Here is an 18,609-nt window from a genome sequence, read left to right as displayed (position 1 = left end):
GAGTGTTTTTCCCATTCTTTTGGTTATGGCCCAAGTCCATTGCCAAAACCCAATCAAATGAGTGCAAGAGAAGAGAGTGACTCTAGAGCTTGTGAACAAAGCTGAAGCACATGAGAGGCAAACATTAGTAGCTCATGACCAAAGGGTATGAACTCAAACTGAGTTTTGTTATTTTTATTATTCTTTTTTTTATTTTTTTTATTTCCATCTCATAACTAGAAAAAAAAATGTAATTCAGTTTTGGGATTTTATGATGAACGAGTTTGAGTTTTCATGGTCTCAAAAATATTCAAATTTATTTTTAGCTTTTTCAAAATTGATTTCAATTGGGTATTTGATCATATTTGTTATAAATTGCTTTGTAGTTGCCCTTCTCAAGACTGCATGAATGTTACTCTCAATATGTTTGCTATTATGTTTTTCTAATTGATAATTAACTTCAATGTGATGTTTTCATTTCGGTTTATGTTTTTCTCTAAGAATTGAGTTAGAGAAACAAGTAAAAAAAATCTTTTTATCAATGATTCGAGGATCTCAAGTTTGATTCGAATGAACTTTGTTGGGACTATGGTAAATAAATGACTATCTACTACCTCCACCAATTTGCGAAATGGATTTTGTTTTGGGCAAATATTTGCAAAATGGGTACATGGACTAGAAATGGGTTTCAATTTTTGGGGTTCTCTTGTTGTATATTTCTTTGTAGGTGTAGTGATTTTGGTGTTTAAATATGGGTCCTATTTTGTTATGGGTATTGTGCTTGGAAATATTAGTAGAGCAATTTGCCTGTTTAGAATAATTTAGTTGTTCGATTGGTATTGTGGTTTCTGTCAAGGCCTCATGGAGATTCTCAAATGATTCAATTTTGTGCACATATTGTGCTTGTACTTAGATATTTACTTGCTAATGAGCTGAAGGATGCTTTTAGAGATAAAATAATGAGTGTTGGTGATCTCATTCTACATATGTCTTAATTGTTAAGTTTATATGTATCTTCCTAAAGCTCCTCAAGTAACTACATATTCTGGGTTTGGGAAGAACACTGGGAGAAAGAAAAATGAAATTATGTTTGATTAAAGAAAATGTAAGAAAATAGAAAGGAAAAAAAAATTGGTACATAAAAAAAAATATTTTTAAAAGTTGATGTGGCATTTTCTACCATCTAAGTGTTGATAGGGCATAGCAGCTAATACAATCTGATAATTTCCCATAGCCCTTTAAAGTTCATGACCCATAATGCTAATAGCCATCTTCTTCGAGGCAAAAACAATTGGTTGAGTTCAACAAGTTTGCCACCAACTTTGACCACAATGTCATGGCAATACAAGTGACTCACTTAGTTATAATTTGTATACTCACTATTTTGATTTTCTATGGAAAATCAGAACATTGATAAAATGAATGTAATGACAAGTGGGTGATTTGTATATGGACACATTGATGAATGTGTGTCATGGACATGGGTGGAATCAATGGCACATTACTGTTTGAAAATTTGGTTTTTGATGGAAATTGGTATAAGTGAGGGTCTACTAAATTTGATCATTTTGCTGAAGTAAGGTTTGTTTAAAACATATTATATTTATTTTCTAAATAATGATTTTAACTGTTAGGACATATGTGAATCATGTAAGGAACATATGTCAATGTAGAATTGGCTAATCCTTTGACAAAACGCACTTTACTTGTAATTGGATAGATCTAGGATGTGTTTAATACTTCAAGGAACAAGAGTTTAAGTCCAAGTGTTAAAGCCATGCAAATCTATCCAAGAATCAAGTGAAGAAGTGCTAGATTTTAAAGCTTGACAACTAGCTCGACAGATAGCATCTGTCGAGGTTTAAAAGGCAGCTTTTACCCAATACTTAACAGCTACTCGATAGATACCCTATCTATCAAGATTTAAGAAAATCAGATTTTCAGTTTTGATTTCACTCCAATCCGTGTATACATGTTTAGACTTTCTTTTCTCACAACCCTAACACATATATAAGGATTATTTTAAGGGCCGTCACGGCTGATGCAAGTGAGTGCAATTTGATGCAAAGGTCTTTCAAAGGCATATTGTGACCGGAGACAATTTGCCTTAGTTCATCTTTCTCTTCAAGAAGCTACTGTGTTTGTATGTCGTAGGGTTTTGTAACTAAGGAGTTTTGTGATCTTCATCGTGTTGATGAACTGAAGAACTTTGCAGCCAAAATCCTTCTCAAGTTAGTAGTTAGTCACATACTCGGATTCATGCATTAATTAGTTAGTCACGTACTGGGAGCCGTGCATTAAAAGGAGAGATTGTCACTACAAAACAAGTCCAATTGGATATTGGGGTACAGGTTCAACTGTAGGTTGGTATAAGGTACTGGGATTCCTTTACCTGTAACCGCTTGTTGTGATAATAGTGGATTCTCGGGAGTACTAACTTTAAAATCACCCGGTGGAGTTTTAGCCTTAGAGGTTTTCCCCATTCGTAAACAAATCACTGTGTCAACTTTATTTTCTGCAGCATATTAACTTAGTTGTTGATTTGTTTGTGCTACCACACGTATTGCATGCTAATTGAATTAATTAATTAACTTTGCTAATTAATTGGTTAATCCATCACAAAGGAGCCAATACATTCTTGGCCTATCACTAACCTATTAAACCTTACTTTATTGTTATTTTTATTTTTTGGTTTTATCCTTTTCTGTTGGCAACTAACTAGACATCACTTTTAGGAATTAAGGATGCATGTAGCTGGTACAAAGGGTGCACCTAAAAATTCAAAAGAATTAAAATATGATACAATCTCATCACATGAAGAAAAAGCGGAAATCTAACATGCATTGTATTGGCATGTCCCTCCATTATTATTGGGTTATAAATATCAAATCTAAAAAAAAACAAAAAAAAAATAATAAAATGATATATTTGTAGAAAAAAAAAATCATTTAAAAATAGTTCAATTTTTTAGGAGAACAAATTATCTTCAATAAATTTTAGAGAGAATAAATTATGGATTATATTATATTAAAATTAATCATATATTTCCATGCACCGCGTGGGTTTGCGACTAGTAATAACTAATAGCCGAAATGTTTGACTTTTTATTGACCACTTCTCATTGCACCACATGGTTACATAAATTAATGCCAAGTATACATTTAAAAACACAAACCGATGTGACTTTTCATTTTTCAATAAGCACCCTTTCAGTTAATACGCACATTTTCATCCAATGGACACTTTTTCGACCAATAGGCACATTTTCGGTCAATAGGTACCTTTTTTTGACTTTTTGTTAATCGCTCCTTCTTACGTCACGTGGTTACATAAATTTATGCCACATATACATTTAAAAACACCAAATAATTGTGTCTTTTCATTTTTTCCCATTAAGCTTCAATATTTACTCACTGTTTCACATAAGAAGTATATATTAAAACAAAAACTATCATTGGGAAAAAAAATTGCTAAATGTGGAGTTCCACTTTCTATGAGAAGGTTTCTAGAGATTTTCGCCAGCAGTGAGAACAAAGGAGGAGAGCAAGGGTTGATGTGTAAACATATGCAGAGGTTGGTTGGTGATGTCATGGCAATGAGAATAGAGGAGAAGACAGTCAAGTTTTGTAAATTATGGTTTTTTAGGTTTCAGACACTACAAGAAATCTGGGTTTAGGCGGCGTTTTTTTTAGTGACGTTTTTTAATTCGTCGCTATAAGTGATATACTGTGACGTTTCTGAAAAACGCCGCTAAAGAGTAAGTGTTTAGTGACGTTTTCTAAAAAACGTCATTATAACTCAAACAATAGTGACGTTTTTGAAAACGCCTCAATAAGTATAGTTTTAGTAGCGTTTTTCTGGTTTATAGCGACGTTTTAAGAAAACGTCGCTGTAGGTTTTAAAGAACACTGCCAGCAAAGTGCAAAAGAAAAAAACTCTTGCCCCACATTTTTGACTTTTCCGCATAAACTATTGCCAACAAAGTGCAAAAGAAAAAATCTTGCCCCCCATTTTTGACTTTTCCACAAACTTTTGGAAAAATTTCATTTCCCACACTTTTTTCCCTCTTCTTTTTTTTTTTTTTTTTTTCACTTTGTTTTTCTTTCTTTTCTTTTGTTCACCGTGTCCCACACTCCCAGTTCACTTCTTCTTGTTTTTTTTTTTTTCCTCCACTTTATTTTTCTTTTGCTCACTTCGTGTCCCACACTCTCAGTTCTCTTGGTTCTTCTGTCTCTCTTCTCCCACGTCTCTAATCTCCAAAGTAGCCACACTTCTTCTCCCTCAAGCCTCCACACATTTTCTCTCCTCCCTTGCCACCCCAAGCCACTGCTGACCCACCATTTCTTCAAAGTGTAAGTCTTTGTTTTTGACTTATGGGTTTACTTTGATTTGGTTTTTCTTTAATGGGTATGGAGCTTTTGTACTAATTTTTGCTCTTTTTCTGTTTTGGTTGGAAAGTTTTTGTTGTTCAAGTTTCTTTAAAGTGTAAGTTTTTGTTTTTGGCTTATGAGTTTGCTTTTGATTTGGTTTTTCTTTAATGGGTCATAGAGTTTTAGTGCTAATTTTTGCTCTTTTTTTTTTTTTTTTTTTTTTTTTTTTGTTGGAAATTGGTACAGGAAGCTCTTATTCAGATTTGGCTATTTGAGCAAAAGGACCTGAGAATCAAGGGCTGAATGATTGTAAGTTTATCTACAAGTTTGTACATCTTGTATTTTTTTTTCTACTTAATTTTTCTATAGATTGTAGATTTCGAATTTTTTTTTTTTTTTTTTGGTTATTGGTTATTGGTTTTGTGGTTTAGCAAAAGGATCTGAGACTTAATTTTCAATACCATTTCTTCAGGCATTATTTACAACCTAACAATCCATTGGAGGTATGTAAGGATTGTGTTCTATTTGCACCTTAAAATTTTAGTATTAACTTTGCCGTCTTTTTTTTTTTTTTTTTTTTTTTTTTTAATGTCTATAGAATGGTTTATGAAATTAATATAGTCCTATACAATTAATTTGCTTAGGATGTTCAAAATTGGACTTATCTACCTAGGTATTATCCATGACATTCACAATGGCAGCCATTGGAATAAAATTTTGATAATGAGCTCCCTGCATTCATGATTTCATTTAAAAGTTCTAAAACTAAGCTTTTTTTTTTCTTTAACAATTATGTTATGGGATTACAATTATTACTTAATCAGTGGTATTGAGCTATGTTTGTGTGTGTTTGTTATTATATTAGAAATTGCAATTATTACTTTATATGAAATTATAGTAATTTCTTTATAATCTTAGAAAATTAAAAAGGTTGTGGCTTTTTTTTTTTTTTTTTTTGCAGGTTCATTTGGTGTTATTGGCCTAGGTGTTGGGGTTTCACTTTTGTCATGAGTATATAATCTCAACTAAATGCTCTTTTTTCTTTATATATATATATATATATATATATTGTTACTAAATTTTCATGCACCACGACTCATTAAAATTTTCTGCAATGGCACCCTTATTTGCCTTAAACATCATTTAAATGTCCTCTTTTATCTTGCAGGTTAAGCACTCATTTATTGTGATAAGTTTGGATTTTTTTGGGAAAGGTGTTTGCTTGGCCTGAGCATAGTAAGTAATTTTTGCTTAAAACTTTGTACTTGAGATATTGATAATTGTCTTGGGGTGGATTATTGAGTTGGAGCAAGCGGATGGCTTGCATGGTGCTATAAGGCTGTTTACATTCATATTGGAAGTGTTTATTATTTTTTGAAAATCTGGATGGAAATTTTCATGTGTATTCCTATTTGCTTTGTTTGTGAAGAGTTTTAAAGTTGTCTTGTGTAATCCTATTTGCATGTTTATGAAAATAAGTGGTTATGAAGTTGTTGTATACTATAGGACAAGTTTATGTGTAATCCTCTATAGATGGTTTTTGCTTATTTCTTAAGAGGTTAAATGCTTAATCCGTTTGTGTGAATGAGGATATTGATAGACTTGATATGGTTTGTTTATTATATTTAAAATCATATGTAATCCTATTTGCATGTTTATGAAACTAAGTGGTTTCGAATATATTGTGTACAATATTTAAGTATATGTGTAATTCTACTTTCATGGTTTTTGCTTAAGTTTGTAGAAAGTGAATCGTTATGATAACTTGGAGGAGCAAGTAACCCAAATGATGCAGCTAATGCAAAATAGGCTAAATCATTCTTCAGAAGCTAGACGAGTGTTAGATTTTAATGTTTTAAGAATGTATTGGGTGTTTAAATTTTTTAAGTATGGCAACTATTATTTTGTTACTCAAAATGATTTCTTTATGAATTTATTAGATACTTTTAATTTGTATTCAGGGTGGTTTCAATTTAGATCATCAATCTCCAACTCCTCATAGATCGCAAGCTTCATCTAATCAAGAAACTAGCACATAGCGGTAAACGCAATGTTGTAGTGTTTTATAAGGACTCCATCTCTAGTTGTTTTGAATAACCACATTTATTTTGGAAGTATTCTACTTTGTTTATAATATTGTCATAGTTTGGGTGGTGGTTCTTTTTGTGTAGGTAGACAAGTGTCTTGTTACAACCACATTTATTTTAGAAGTATTGTACTTTGTTTATAATATTGTCATAGTTTAGGTGGTGGTTTTGTGTGTGTGTGTGTGTGTGTGTGTGTGTGTGTAGGTAGACAAGTGTATTGGAATTATATATATATATATATATATAGTGTTATATATCTATTTGAATCTATGGTTAATGCGTTACTGTGTTAGTTTGGACATTTCTTATTTTTGGACATTTATTGTGGAATATTGATGATTAGGTTAGTTTGAGCAAAACAATAGTTTGTACATATTGTGCAATATTGATGATCAGGTTGTTATTGTGGAATATTGTGTATTAGGCAAATCATCAGTTTGGACATTTGTTAGTTTGAGCAAGTTTATATAGTAGCATTTTTAATGTAAAAAAATAATGAGCAAGTTTTAGCGACGTTTGTAAAACGTCGCTAAAGCTGGGAGAAAATTCTTTTTAGTGACGTTTTCTAAAAACGTCGCTATAGGACTACTTATTTGCGGCGTTTTCAAAGCGTCACTAAGTGTATTTTCCTAAATTATATACAAATGTTATATTATATAGTGACGTTTTAGAAAACGTCACCAAAAGTTTTTGAACGCCATTAAAGATTCACATATGGCGACGTTTTTGGAAACGTCGCAATAGACCTATAGCGACCAGCCTATTGCGACATTTTTGAACGTCACAAAAAAAACGTCGCTGTAGTTTGTAGCGACGTTTTTTGGGTTTTTAGCGACGTTTTAAAAACGTCGCCTAAACCCAAATTTCTTGTAGTGAGAACTAAAAAATCGGTGGCCATTTGCAGAGGTACGAACAAAGCTGGTTTGCTTTCAAATTGAACTACGCAACACCAAATGCTAAGATTCATCCTACATTGCTATATCCCTTTGATTCCCTGAAGATTTAGTAAGCAAGTCAATGTTGATCTCCACAGTAATAGAAGAACAAAAACGGACAATTCATTTATAAAATATTATGATGAGAATCTTTGAAAAATTATAAGGACTCAATTTTTTTAAATTTGGATATTTATCAAATATTAGTTAATAGATCTCTAAAAGAAATAGCAATTCTTCATTGCTTGATTTAAATCTCTTTTCTAAGTTTTTAAAAAAAAAACCTATAATGAATTAATAAAATTAAAAGCTCAAAAATGTGTGAAAACACAAGAGCTGTTTAGACCCCCAAATTAAAATTATGGCTCGGTTGATTTTACTCTAACTTAAACTAAGTGCGGAATAGAGTAAATGTGAGCGGATAAACAATTTAACTTAAAGGGCTACAACTTTGTAGTTTACCAAAGGTCCTAATTCTAAAGTTAGATGGGCTTAAAATGTCGGTTAATGGAAGCCTAAAAACCTAGAATTTTCTCCAAACGGGAATTCAACTTGTAATTGGATTCCTTGATCTATTTAAAGCCTCTTTTGGGCAAAATTCAGAGGAGAGCTGCTTTGGAACATAATTTAGGTTTTTTTTTTTTTTTTTTTTTACAATTTTTTGAGTTTTATTTGTATTATGGCTTGCTAGAAGCCTTGCTAAGGCAAGGGGTGAAACCCAACAATTTATTGGTATGTTCTTAACAATTATTTATTGGTTTTAATGCTTATGTTTTTATGTTTTTGATTGATTTACTCATCTAGAAAAGTGTTTAGTTGTGTATAATTCTTTGATTTATTGTAGACTTCAGGCACATTAAATTCACTAGTTTTGTTTTGCCTAAAATCAATTAATTTCATGAAACTACCTTAGACAATTAATTCTTGAGTTTTTATTGTTAAATCATCTGACTAAGATCATCATTCATATGAATTTTAGTTGAGTTATAAAATAAATATTGATAAGATTACCAATAGATGTGTTGTGTGTGGATCCCTAAACCTTAGCGCATTAATATATTGTTATTTCTTCTCATTCAAAATTACCTTTACTAAACCATCAAAATCTCTTCAATTAAAATTTATTATTTTAGTTTTATTCTCTTGCAGTTTGCTAATCAATTCCCTTTTCCTTGTGGATTCGACCTCGGACTTACCGAGTTATTACTTCGCGATAATCCTACACTTTGGAGTATTATTTAAGTCGCAATAAGTTTTTGGCACCGTTGCTAGGGATGAGGCGATTAAAGAAGTGTTCCACTTTGTTTGAAGAGGTTTTTGGCATTAAATATCTTCACATATTTGGTAATATCTCTCCAACTCTTTTCTTTTTAAGTAGTTTAGTTTTCTTTTAGAGTTTTTCTTTTCTTTTTCTTTTTTACTTCTTTTTATTGTTAAAGGTATTTGTTTTATTTTATTTTATTTTATTTTTCTTTCTTTCTTTCTTGTTGTACTATTGCATGTGTGTTTGGTGTCATGATAGTGATAATCGCTTAGTTAGAATTGAGTCTAATAATTTGTTTGGCAATTTATCTGATTCTTTCACACATTCTCACACACTTGATATCATGGTAGACTTAGTGAGTAATCATGGTAATAAGAATAATCAAAATAATGAAGACTTTCGTAATCACCAACCCATTAGAATTCTCAGGGATTATTTGCAACTTGCTAGGAGTAGTGCACCATCATGCATCATTTTTCCAACTAATGCAAATAATTTTAATTTTAAGCCCGGTATGATTTCATTACTTCCTAAATTTCATGGCTTTGATTTTGAAAATCTTTACCTACCCTTTAAGGAATTTGAGGTATGTGCTACCTTCCATGACCAATCATGTAATGAAGAGACCATTAGGTTGAAGTTGTTTCCTTTTTCTCTTAAAGACAAGGCAAAAACTTGCCTTAATTCTTTGAGACCTAGGTCAATTGGTACTTGGCAAGAGATGCAAACTGAGTTTTTAAAGAAATTTTTTCTAATTCATAGGACTAATGCACTTAAAAGACAAATAATGAATTTTTCACAAATAGATAATGAGACATTTTATGAATGTTGGGGAAGATTTAAAGATTTTCTTGATGCTTGTCCACATCATCGCTATGAAACTTGGACTATAATTAGTTTTTTCTATGAAAGTTTAACTCCAAAGATGTGCTAATTTGTAGAGATGATGTGCAATAGAGAGTTTTTGAATAATTTCCTAATGAGGATTTTGATTATTTTGATCTCTTAGCTGAGAATGCCCAATCTTAGGATACCACTAATACCTTAGATAGGTCTAGAGCATCCACCAACCCCACTAAGTGTGGTAAATACCAACTTAGGGAAGATGATGACCTTAGTGCTAGGGTGGCTAGTCTAACTAGGAAGCTTGAAGCCATGGAATTAAGGAAAGTCAAAATTGATGAGGTTTGTAGAATTTGTGAGACCATGGAACACCCTACCAATGAATTTCCTACAAATCCAGCATTTAAAGAGGTGTTGCATGATCGAGCAAATGCTATGAACATGGTGAAAAAATCATACCCTTCCACCTATTCAAAGACATACAATTCAGGGTGGAGGAATCACCCAAATTTTAGTTGGAGGAATGATAATGTGGTTGCACCTCCTACACATGGTTCTTTAAATTTTTTTCCTTACAATCCCCCTCCAAAGAAGAGTCTTAAGGACACTTTGCCATTCATGAAAATTCAATCCACCATTAATAATCAGAACTCAAAAGCCATAAATGACATTAGGAGCACTCTCACTAAATTAATCACATCCATAAGCACAATAGAAAAGGGTAAGTTTCCATCTCAACCACAGTCAAACCCTCAAGGTCAATTTTGTGTTGATGATTGTAGTTCCTCTAAAAATAAAATGAGTCAAGTTAAATCTGTAACTACTCTTCGTAGTGGAAAAATCATTGAAAAAGATATCCTAAAAGCAGTACACATGATGAATCTTCCAAAATAAAGAGTAGTGATGAAGTCCTTGGGCCTAAATCTAATGAAATTGAAAGGTGTCCTATACCTGCTCCTTTTCCCCAAAGGTTGATTTCCCCTCAAAAAGTGAATCAAAATTTCGAAATCCTTGAAGTGCTTAGATAAGTTAAAGTGAACATTCCTCTTTTGGATGCCATACAGCAAATTCCATCATATGCTAAATTTTGAAAGATTTGTGTACTGTTAAGCATAAGCTTAATGTACATAAGAAGGCATTTTTTACTGAACAAGTTAGTGCAATCATTCAAAACAATAAACCTCCTAAGGTCAAAGATCCAGGTTGTCCCATTATTTCATGTGTGATTGGTAATTCAAAAATAGAGAAAGTTTTGCTTGATCTTGAGGCAAGTGTGAATCTTTTTCCATATTCATTGTATGAGCAATTAGGTTTAGGTGAGTTAAAACCCACTTCCATAATTTTACAACTTGCCGATCAATCTGTGATTGTTCCTAAGGGTGTTGTTGAGGATGTTTTGGTTCAAGTGGACAAATTTTATTTTCCTATTGGCTTTATTATTTTGGACATGCATCCTGTTTCTGATGCTAATTCTCAAATATCTGTGATTTTAGGACACCCATTTCTTGCAACTTTTAATGCATTGGTAAATTGTAGAAGTGGAGTCTTAAAATTATCTTTTGGGAATGTGGCTTAATATTTTTAATACTTGTAAGCAACCTAGGGATGAAGAGGATGTGCATGAAGTTAACTTAATTGAAACACTTGTTCAAGAACAATTCAACAAAATATGTTTTTCAAATCCATTAGAAGCTTGACTAGTCAACTCATGTGATTTTAATTTTGTTGAGAATTTCAAAATTGCATACATTCATAGTCTTTTGGAATCTGCACAAGAATTGGAAGCGAGCAATTGGAAAGTGAAATATGAGGAGTTGCCACCTCGTGAAATAAAGTTGTTGCCATCTAGTGAGCAAGTACCAAAAATTGAAGTTGAAACCCTTGCACGTTGAGCTCAAGTATGCTTTTCTAGGAACCGATGAGACTTTTCCTGTGGTAATATCTTCTAAACTTGACTCTTTGCAAGATTTTAAGTTATTAAATGTTTTGAGAAAACATAAGGGTGCCATAGGATGGAACATAGCCGACATTAAAGGAATTAACCCATTGATTTGTACTCATAGAATATATTTAGAGGACAATGCTAAACCATCTAGGGAGATGCCACGTAGGTTGAACCCTACAATGAAAGAGGTAGTTAGGATTGAAGTTCTTAAATTGTTAGATGTGGGTATCATATACCCCATCGTAGATAGTAAATGGGTAAGTCCTACTCAAGTGGTGCCTAAGAAATCTGGAATAACTATGGTAAAAAATGAGAATAATGAGTTAATTCCAGCTCATGTCACCACAAGTTGGCGCATGTGTATTGATTATAAAAAATTGAATGCCGTCACTAGGAAAGATCACTTCCCTTTACCTTTCTTGGATCAAGTTTTAGAGAGAGTAGCGGGTCATAAGTACTATTGCTTTTTAGATGGGTATTCTGGATACTATCAAATTGAAATTGCACTTGAAGATCAAGAGAAAACCACATTTACTTGACCTTTTGGTACTTTTGCATTTAGGAGGATGCCATTTGGTTACTTGCCACTTTTCAAAGATGCATGCTAAGTATTTTTAGTGACATGGCAGTGCATTGTTTAGAGGTTTTCATGGATGATTTTTTTGTGTTTGGTAACTCTTTTCATGAATGCCTTTCTAATTTGTAAAAAGTCTTAATTAGGTGTGAAGAAAAGAATTTACTATTAAATTGGGAGAAGTGTCATTTCATGGTTACAAAAAGGATTGTATTAGGCCACATTGTTTCTTCAAAAGGCATAGAGGTGGATAAAGCAAAAAATGAGCTAATTGCTAATTTGCCTAAACCTAAGACTGTAAAAGAGGTGAGATCATTCGTACGACATGCTGGAATTTATAGGAGGTTCATAAAAGACTTGGATTTCATGTTAGAACACATTGGGCTTGTTGTGTCTCAATTGCAGTCTAAAGGTAAAGAAAACCATCACATTCTTCCCTTTAAGGACATCCTTTCTGCATTGGCCGAAGCTAATGGCATGGGTTTCCATGTCGGGTGGCTGGTGAGCCGTGTCACAACATTGAGAGACCTCCAGAAGGCAGGGCCTACTATTCATGCTTCTCTGTCCTCGCTTCAATAGTTGAGAGCTAAAAGAGACTCTTCAATCAACAAAGCAGATGAGACAAAGTCGGCCATGGAGGCACGCATTACTTCGATTGCTAAGCTCTAGGAGTCCATAACCAAATTTCAGGGGCATTTGTCATCCGCACAAGAAAATTATTTTGCCCTTCTGACTCACACAGAAGGTGTCAAAGCAGAACAAGGTTCTTTTGATAAAGAAATTGAAAAGTTGGAAAGTAAGTTGGGAACTCTGAGCCATCTAGACTTCTCTTTTGAAAAAATTAATTCTCTAACAAACATTATTTAGTTTTCAATTTGTAATATTTTATGGTCATGGAAGACCTGTTTATTTGTAAACTCTATTATGTTTACTATTCAATTAGGATATTGAACTTTGCATGCATCTCATGAATAGTAAAATGTAATATATAATTGAATGGAAAGGGTTTTTTTTAATAGAGTTAAAATTGTGGAATGGCAAGTATTAGATTACAAAGCTAAGCATAATACTTCTTAAGATGAGCTCCACTAATAGGGCTCTATGCCTTCGTACCTTTCTGATCTTTCAGCCAATAGTGTCCTATGTGGTGTGCTTCTTCCACAATATAAGGTCCTTCCCATTTTGGCGAAAAATTGTGTTTAACTGCTCCAGCCACACCTCGTACATGAAGGGCTATCTTCAAAACAAGTTCTCCCACTTGAAACTTCCTTTCTTTGACTTGACCTCCATGCCTTGCCTTCATACTAGCCTGGTAAAGGTGGTTGTGAGAGGTAGCATTGTCTTGTTTTTCTTCAATGATCTCTAAGATGTCTTCCTTGGGTATCCTTGCTATTTTCAATAGCTTCACCACTAGCCTCACTAAATTTTTGGGATAATGGTCTCTATGTCACAGACTAGGGAAATGGTAAGGCTCCTATAGCTTGTGATTTGGTTGTTTTATGAGCCTAGTGAGCTGTAGGAAGTTCCTTTCTTCATCCTTTTCCGTTCTCCTTGTTCATTTTCCCCAATATCTTCAGCAATCTCTTGTTGGAAGCCTCAGCTTAACCATTTCCTTTGGGATAATAAGGTGTTGATGTCGTGTGAATTATGGAGTACCATTCTGTTAAACAGTGCACATCCTTATTCAAGAATGGTGTGCCATTATCAGAAATGAATCTACTTGGTACCCAGAATGACATATTATATTTTCTCTTAACAAATTAGCCACTGCGCTGCCTGTTGCTTTCTTCATGACCACAGTTTCTATCTGTTTTGTAAATAGCTCAGTGGCTACCAGTATCCATTCACATTCTTCAAAAGGGAGATTTATAGGACCTATGAAGTCCAGCCCCTAACTGTGGAATGGATATAGTGCCATAGTTAGGTGTAAGCTTTGATGGCTGGTGTGTATTTCATCCCCTTGCCTTTGACGTTCTTGGCACTTCTTGGTGAAATCTTGGGCATCTCTTTGCATGGTGGGCCAGTAGTATCCCTAGTCCAAAGACATTTGACATAGCTTTCTGCCACCAGGGTGTCCTATTGGCTCTCCCTCATGCAAATTAGATAGAATACCCTTCACTTCTTTGCTAGGAATACACATTAACCACTTCCCTTGGAAACTTCTTTTTAATAGCTTCCCATCCACCATCTTGAACCCTATTGCATATCTCGTCAACTTTTCTCTTTTCAAACGATTAGCAGGTTGTACACCTTGTGACATGTATTTTATGTACGGATCCTTCCAATCTTCTTCTTGTACCTTAATGTTCAGTACTTCTGCCTGGTTTGGAGGAACGATGGAACAAGTCTTGCAATCTCTTTGCTCTTCCTTTGCATTACTGGCCATTTCTAGCTAAAAGACCCCTAGCCTTTGTAATCTTCTATATAAGTCGACATCAAGGTTCACTCCACACATCTCATGGTGTAACTTGTGTAATCGTGTCAACCTTACTGCCTTGAGACACACCTCATTAGCAACCCTTTTCCTCCTCTGAAAAATAAACTCCCATTAATCTTGAGGAAGTCCTTCATGTTTGATGGTAGATTTGATCCAGTATCACTTTCCCAGACAATTACTTTCAACAAGGGTTCTCGCCAATCTTCTAGAGGACACAATCTGCCTATAATTAGGCCAAGTTATTTCTCCACCTTGAGGGTCATTTTCTCTTTCTTTAATACAAACTTGGTGGCTAGGGTGGCTAGTGAATCTACCAAGTTGTTTTCATTCTAGTTAACCACCTTGCATTTTATGGATGTGAAGTACTTCATAAGATCCTGAACTATGGCCGTGTAAGCAACCAAGGTAGGACTCTTCACTCCATAGGTTCCCTCTACCTACTTAATGACTAACTTAAAATCCCCAAATACCTTTAATCGTTTGATGCCAAGTCTCTTAGCAGCCTTTAATCCCACCACTTGGGCTTCATATTCTGCTTCATTTTTTGAATAGGGGAAACTTATTTTGTAGGCAAACGTGTTCCTCCCATAGTGACTACAACACTACTCCTATCCCACCTCCCTGAGATGTAGATGAGCCATCGAAGTGCATAGACCATTCTTTTTCCTCTGTTACCAAAAATTCCTGTTGGGGAACTGAGAAATCACTGGTCCTTGGGAAGTTGGCTAACAAGTCAACAACTGCTTGCCCCTTAATGGTGGATGGCCTTATGCATTTGATATCATGTTACGTTGTCAGGATGGCCAACTAAGACATTCTCCTAAATAACTAAGGGTGGGTCAAGAGATACTTCACAGCATTGCTCTTGACTACGAACTGTACACAATGCCCCAGAAAGTAGTGATTAAACTTTGAAACTACAAAAGCTAAGGAAAGGTATACCGTTTCAGCTATGGAATACCTCAGCTCTGGCCCCTTCATGAGCCTGCTAATGTAGTATACTAGCTTTTCCACGCCTTCTTAATCCTGAGCCAATATAGCTCCCACTAATTGCTCTGTGTTTGCTATAAACAATAAAAGAGGCTTCCCAGGCAATGAAGCCACCATGGTATAAGGATTTGCCAAAATTGCTTGTATTTTCTTAAATGCCTCTCACATTGGTCACACCACACAAAGGCCACTCCCTTTTTGGTTTGTTCAACCAAAGGCTTCAAGATCTCAGCTAAGTCGAGGATAAATCTTCTCAAATAAGATAAATTTCTCACAATGCTTCTCAGCTCTTTCAAATTGCTAGTAAAGTAAGAGCAGCTATTGCCTTAGCTTTTGTGGGATCCAAATCTGATAGGGCAAAAATGAATTGACCCCTTGCAATTGATTAATTAATTACGTAAGTTAATTAATTAGATCAAATTTCTTGCAATAGCATGGCAGCACAAATAAATCACCAAATGATGCACGGATCTTAGTGCGTGACTAACTCCTCTGCACAAATCCCAGTATATGACTAACTCCACAACAACCCTTTGATTGATGTAGTTGATTTGCAACAGCTTCACATAGAAACACCAATAAGATCTTCAATGATGATGTGAGAGACTTTGCTTGGTTACAGAGCCCAAAGGTGTACAAGAAACGTAGCAAGAACTCTTTCTTATGTAGGAGATGGCTAGGGTTTCAAAAAGAAAACCTTATGAAGCTCTCTAGGGTTAGGTTTTTCTTTTTCCACCTCCTTGTTTAAATAAGAGCTCAATAGGCTCTCCTATTCTCAATAGGCTCTCCTATTCCAAATAGGTATACACAAACTTTAGGCTTTCTTAGTCCAATAAAGATTATACAAACCTATAAACAAACAGCCTTTTAGAATAAACACGTTGCTGGCTATAGTCTGAATCTCGTAAGCTCGATAGATAAAGACATGTGTTGAGCTTTAATGAATCTCGGCAGATTGAGCTTTTGTCGAGGAGGTATCGAGACCTGGAGATTGCACTTTTCTTGAGCAGTTCTTGAGTAATCTTCATGTCTTCAATGTAACCACTTGTAATGATCATCTTGAACCTACTTAGATTTACCCAAATACAAGTAAAGTGCGTTTTGTCAAAGGATATGCCAATTACATAAAAATATGTCCCTTACAAAATCAATCCCCCCATTTGATGGACAAGGAATCCTAGGAACTTCCTTGAGGATACCCCAAAGGCACACTAGGAAGGATTCATTCTTAAATTGTACTCTCTACACCTTTCAAAAACCTGCCTTAGGTGTAATAGATGCTCAACTAGGCTCTTTGCCTTACCACCAGATCATCAACATAATCCTTCACTTGCTTGTGCAACATGTCACCAAAGGTCAGAGTCATGGTCCTCTGATATGTTGCACTAGCATTCTTCAATTCAAAAGGCATCATCTTATAGTAGAAATTCCCAAAAAGTGTTCTAAAAGCAATTTTATAAGTATCTTATAGCACCATGAAAATTTGGTTATAACCACTGTAGCCATCCAGAAAAGAAAAACACTTGTGTCTAGCAGCTTCATCTACCAGAATATTAACATTGGTTAGTGGGGATTCATCTTTAGGGTGTGCCTTATTGAGATCCCTAAAATCCACGCAAATCCTTATCTGCCCACCTTTCTTCTTCACAGGAACTGTGTTAGCCAGCCATTTTGGGCATTTGATCTCTTCTATGAACCTTGCTTTCAAAAGCTTGTTCACTTCATCTTTGATCTTCTCTACAACATCTAAATGATACTTTCTAGGTGGTTGCTTTATAGGCCTAGCCTTGGCGTCAACATTTAGCTTATGTGTAACCACCTTTGGATCCAATCCAGGCATTTCTTCATAGTCCCAAGCAAAAACATCTTTGTACTCTTTCAACAAAGTTATCAATCTTCTCTTCTCCTTTTCTGGTAAACCTTTGCTTATCTTGACCATCCTCTCCTTTCCTCCCTCATTGAGATTGACTTCAACGAGATCCTCCTGAACATTCTTTACGACATCATTCATAAAGTCAGGGGCTTCCTTGATAGGTTCTTCGACCATGCACTTCCTTGCTAGCTGTTGAGCAAGGCAAAAGGCGTTAGGCCTGCCATTCTCCCAACCCCCTTCCTTTAACCTACAGAATTCATAAATCACCTTGCCATCAGGCTTAGTGATCCTCTTAATCTTAGGGGGTCTCTCAGATTCTGTGACTTCTCCAACGCTGTCTTCCTTCTACTCCAAAACAGTAGCATTGAAAGGAAAAACCTTGTTTTCTCCTTCAAGTTCAAATTCCTGATATAAGGCTGCCTCAACATAGTGGAGCTCTTCCCTATCAAAAGGCATTCTAGTGGCTTCAATAGTCATTGGCCTTCCTCTCCAAAGGGCCTTTACATATTGGTGATACATGAAAGCTACTGCTTTATGTGCATTGAGCCAAGGGTGACCCAAAATAACATGATATGAGGTATCACCATCCATCACATGCATGAGAGTGCAAGCACTAATAAGTCCTACCCTCAAGTCCAAAGACACATGTCCCAGGGTATGTTACCTGGAGTGGCTCTCGAATAATCCTTTCTCATGGAATACCTAATGCATCCAATGTTGGGAGGGGCAGAATGTTGTTGGAAGCACCAGTGTCTACTAAGACCCTCTTAATCCGAGAAGCTCCCAAGAAAGCAGTAACATAGAAGGGCCTTTTGCTATCCACGACCCTGTTGGCTAAATCTTTGGGAGAGAAGGTCATTGAGTTCCTGGTTTCTTGGTATGCCACCTACAACTCACTTCCTTAGGAGGCAACTATTCCTTGGCTCTTCTCCATTACTTAAGTCAGGGCCTAAGTTGCCTCTCTTCTGACTAATGGCCTAAGACCCATCCCTTCAAGAAGGCATACACTTTTTCATCCTTTTGAATTCACAATGTCATTTCTTCATCCTACAATGGCACAGGTGCAACACTACTACTGGCCATATTCTCAGCTTCTTCCTCTAAGGGGTTATCACATCCTATGAAGGAAGTCATTGCCACTTCAGCCTACGCATTCTTTGATCTGTGCACTTTCCATTCTTGATGACCAAGTCACCCTTGGCCATATTCTCATGGAATATGTTTCTCAGAGCATAATAGTCTATGGTGTGGTGGTCACTCTTGTGATACCGACAGTAAAGCGCTCCTCGCTTTTCCTCTTCTGTTGGTTCAC

At 35.1% G+C, this 18,609-nt stretch overlaps 1 protein-coding gene, 1 long non-coding RNA gene and 1 other non-coding gene across 3 annotated transcripts in view; 1 reads left to right on the top strand and 2 right to left on the bottom strand.

Moving 5' to 3' along the window:
• Positions 1 to 18,609, bottom strand: part of LOC126706703 (serine carboxypeptidase-like 13) — a 78,710-nt gene that overhangs the window by 14,641 nt on the left and 45,460 nt on the right. The window lies entirely within an intron of this gene.
• LOC126706705 (uncharacterized) lies at positions 4,141 to 6,622 on the top strand. The gene is made up of 7 exons (XR_007648690.1): positions 4,141 to 4,331; positions 4,438 to 4,464; positions 4,596 to 4,658; positions 4,822 to 4,852; positions 5,311 to 5,360; positions 5,518 to 5,585; positions 6,311 to 6,622. It is a non-coding gene; the product is annotated as an uncharacterized LOC126706705 (long non-coding RNA).
• Positions 9,405 to 9,511, bottom strand: LOC126707757 (small nucleolar RNA R71). The gene has a single exon (XR_007649064.1). It is a non-coding gene; the product is annotated as a small nucleolar RNA R71 (small nucleolar RNA).

The sequence above is a fragment of the Quercus robur genome, chromosome 11, assembly GCF_932294415.1.
Source record: "Quercus robur chromosome 11, dhQueRobu3.1, whole genome shotgun sequence".
NCBI classification, from domain to species: domain Eukaryota; kingdom Viridiplantae; phylum Streptophyta; class Magnoliopsida; order Fagales; family Fagaceae; genus Quercus; species Quercus robur.
The sequence above is the reverse complement of the archived record's forward strand: the minus strand, read 5'-3'. Positions and strand labels throughout refer to the sequence as shown.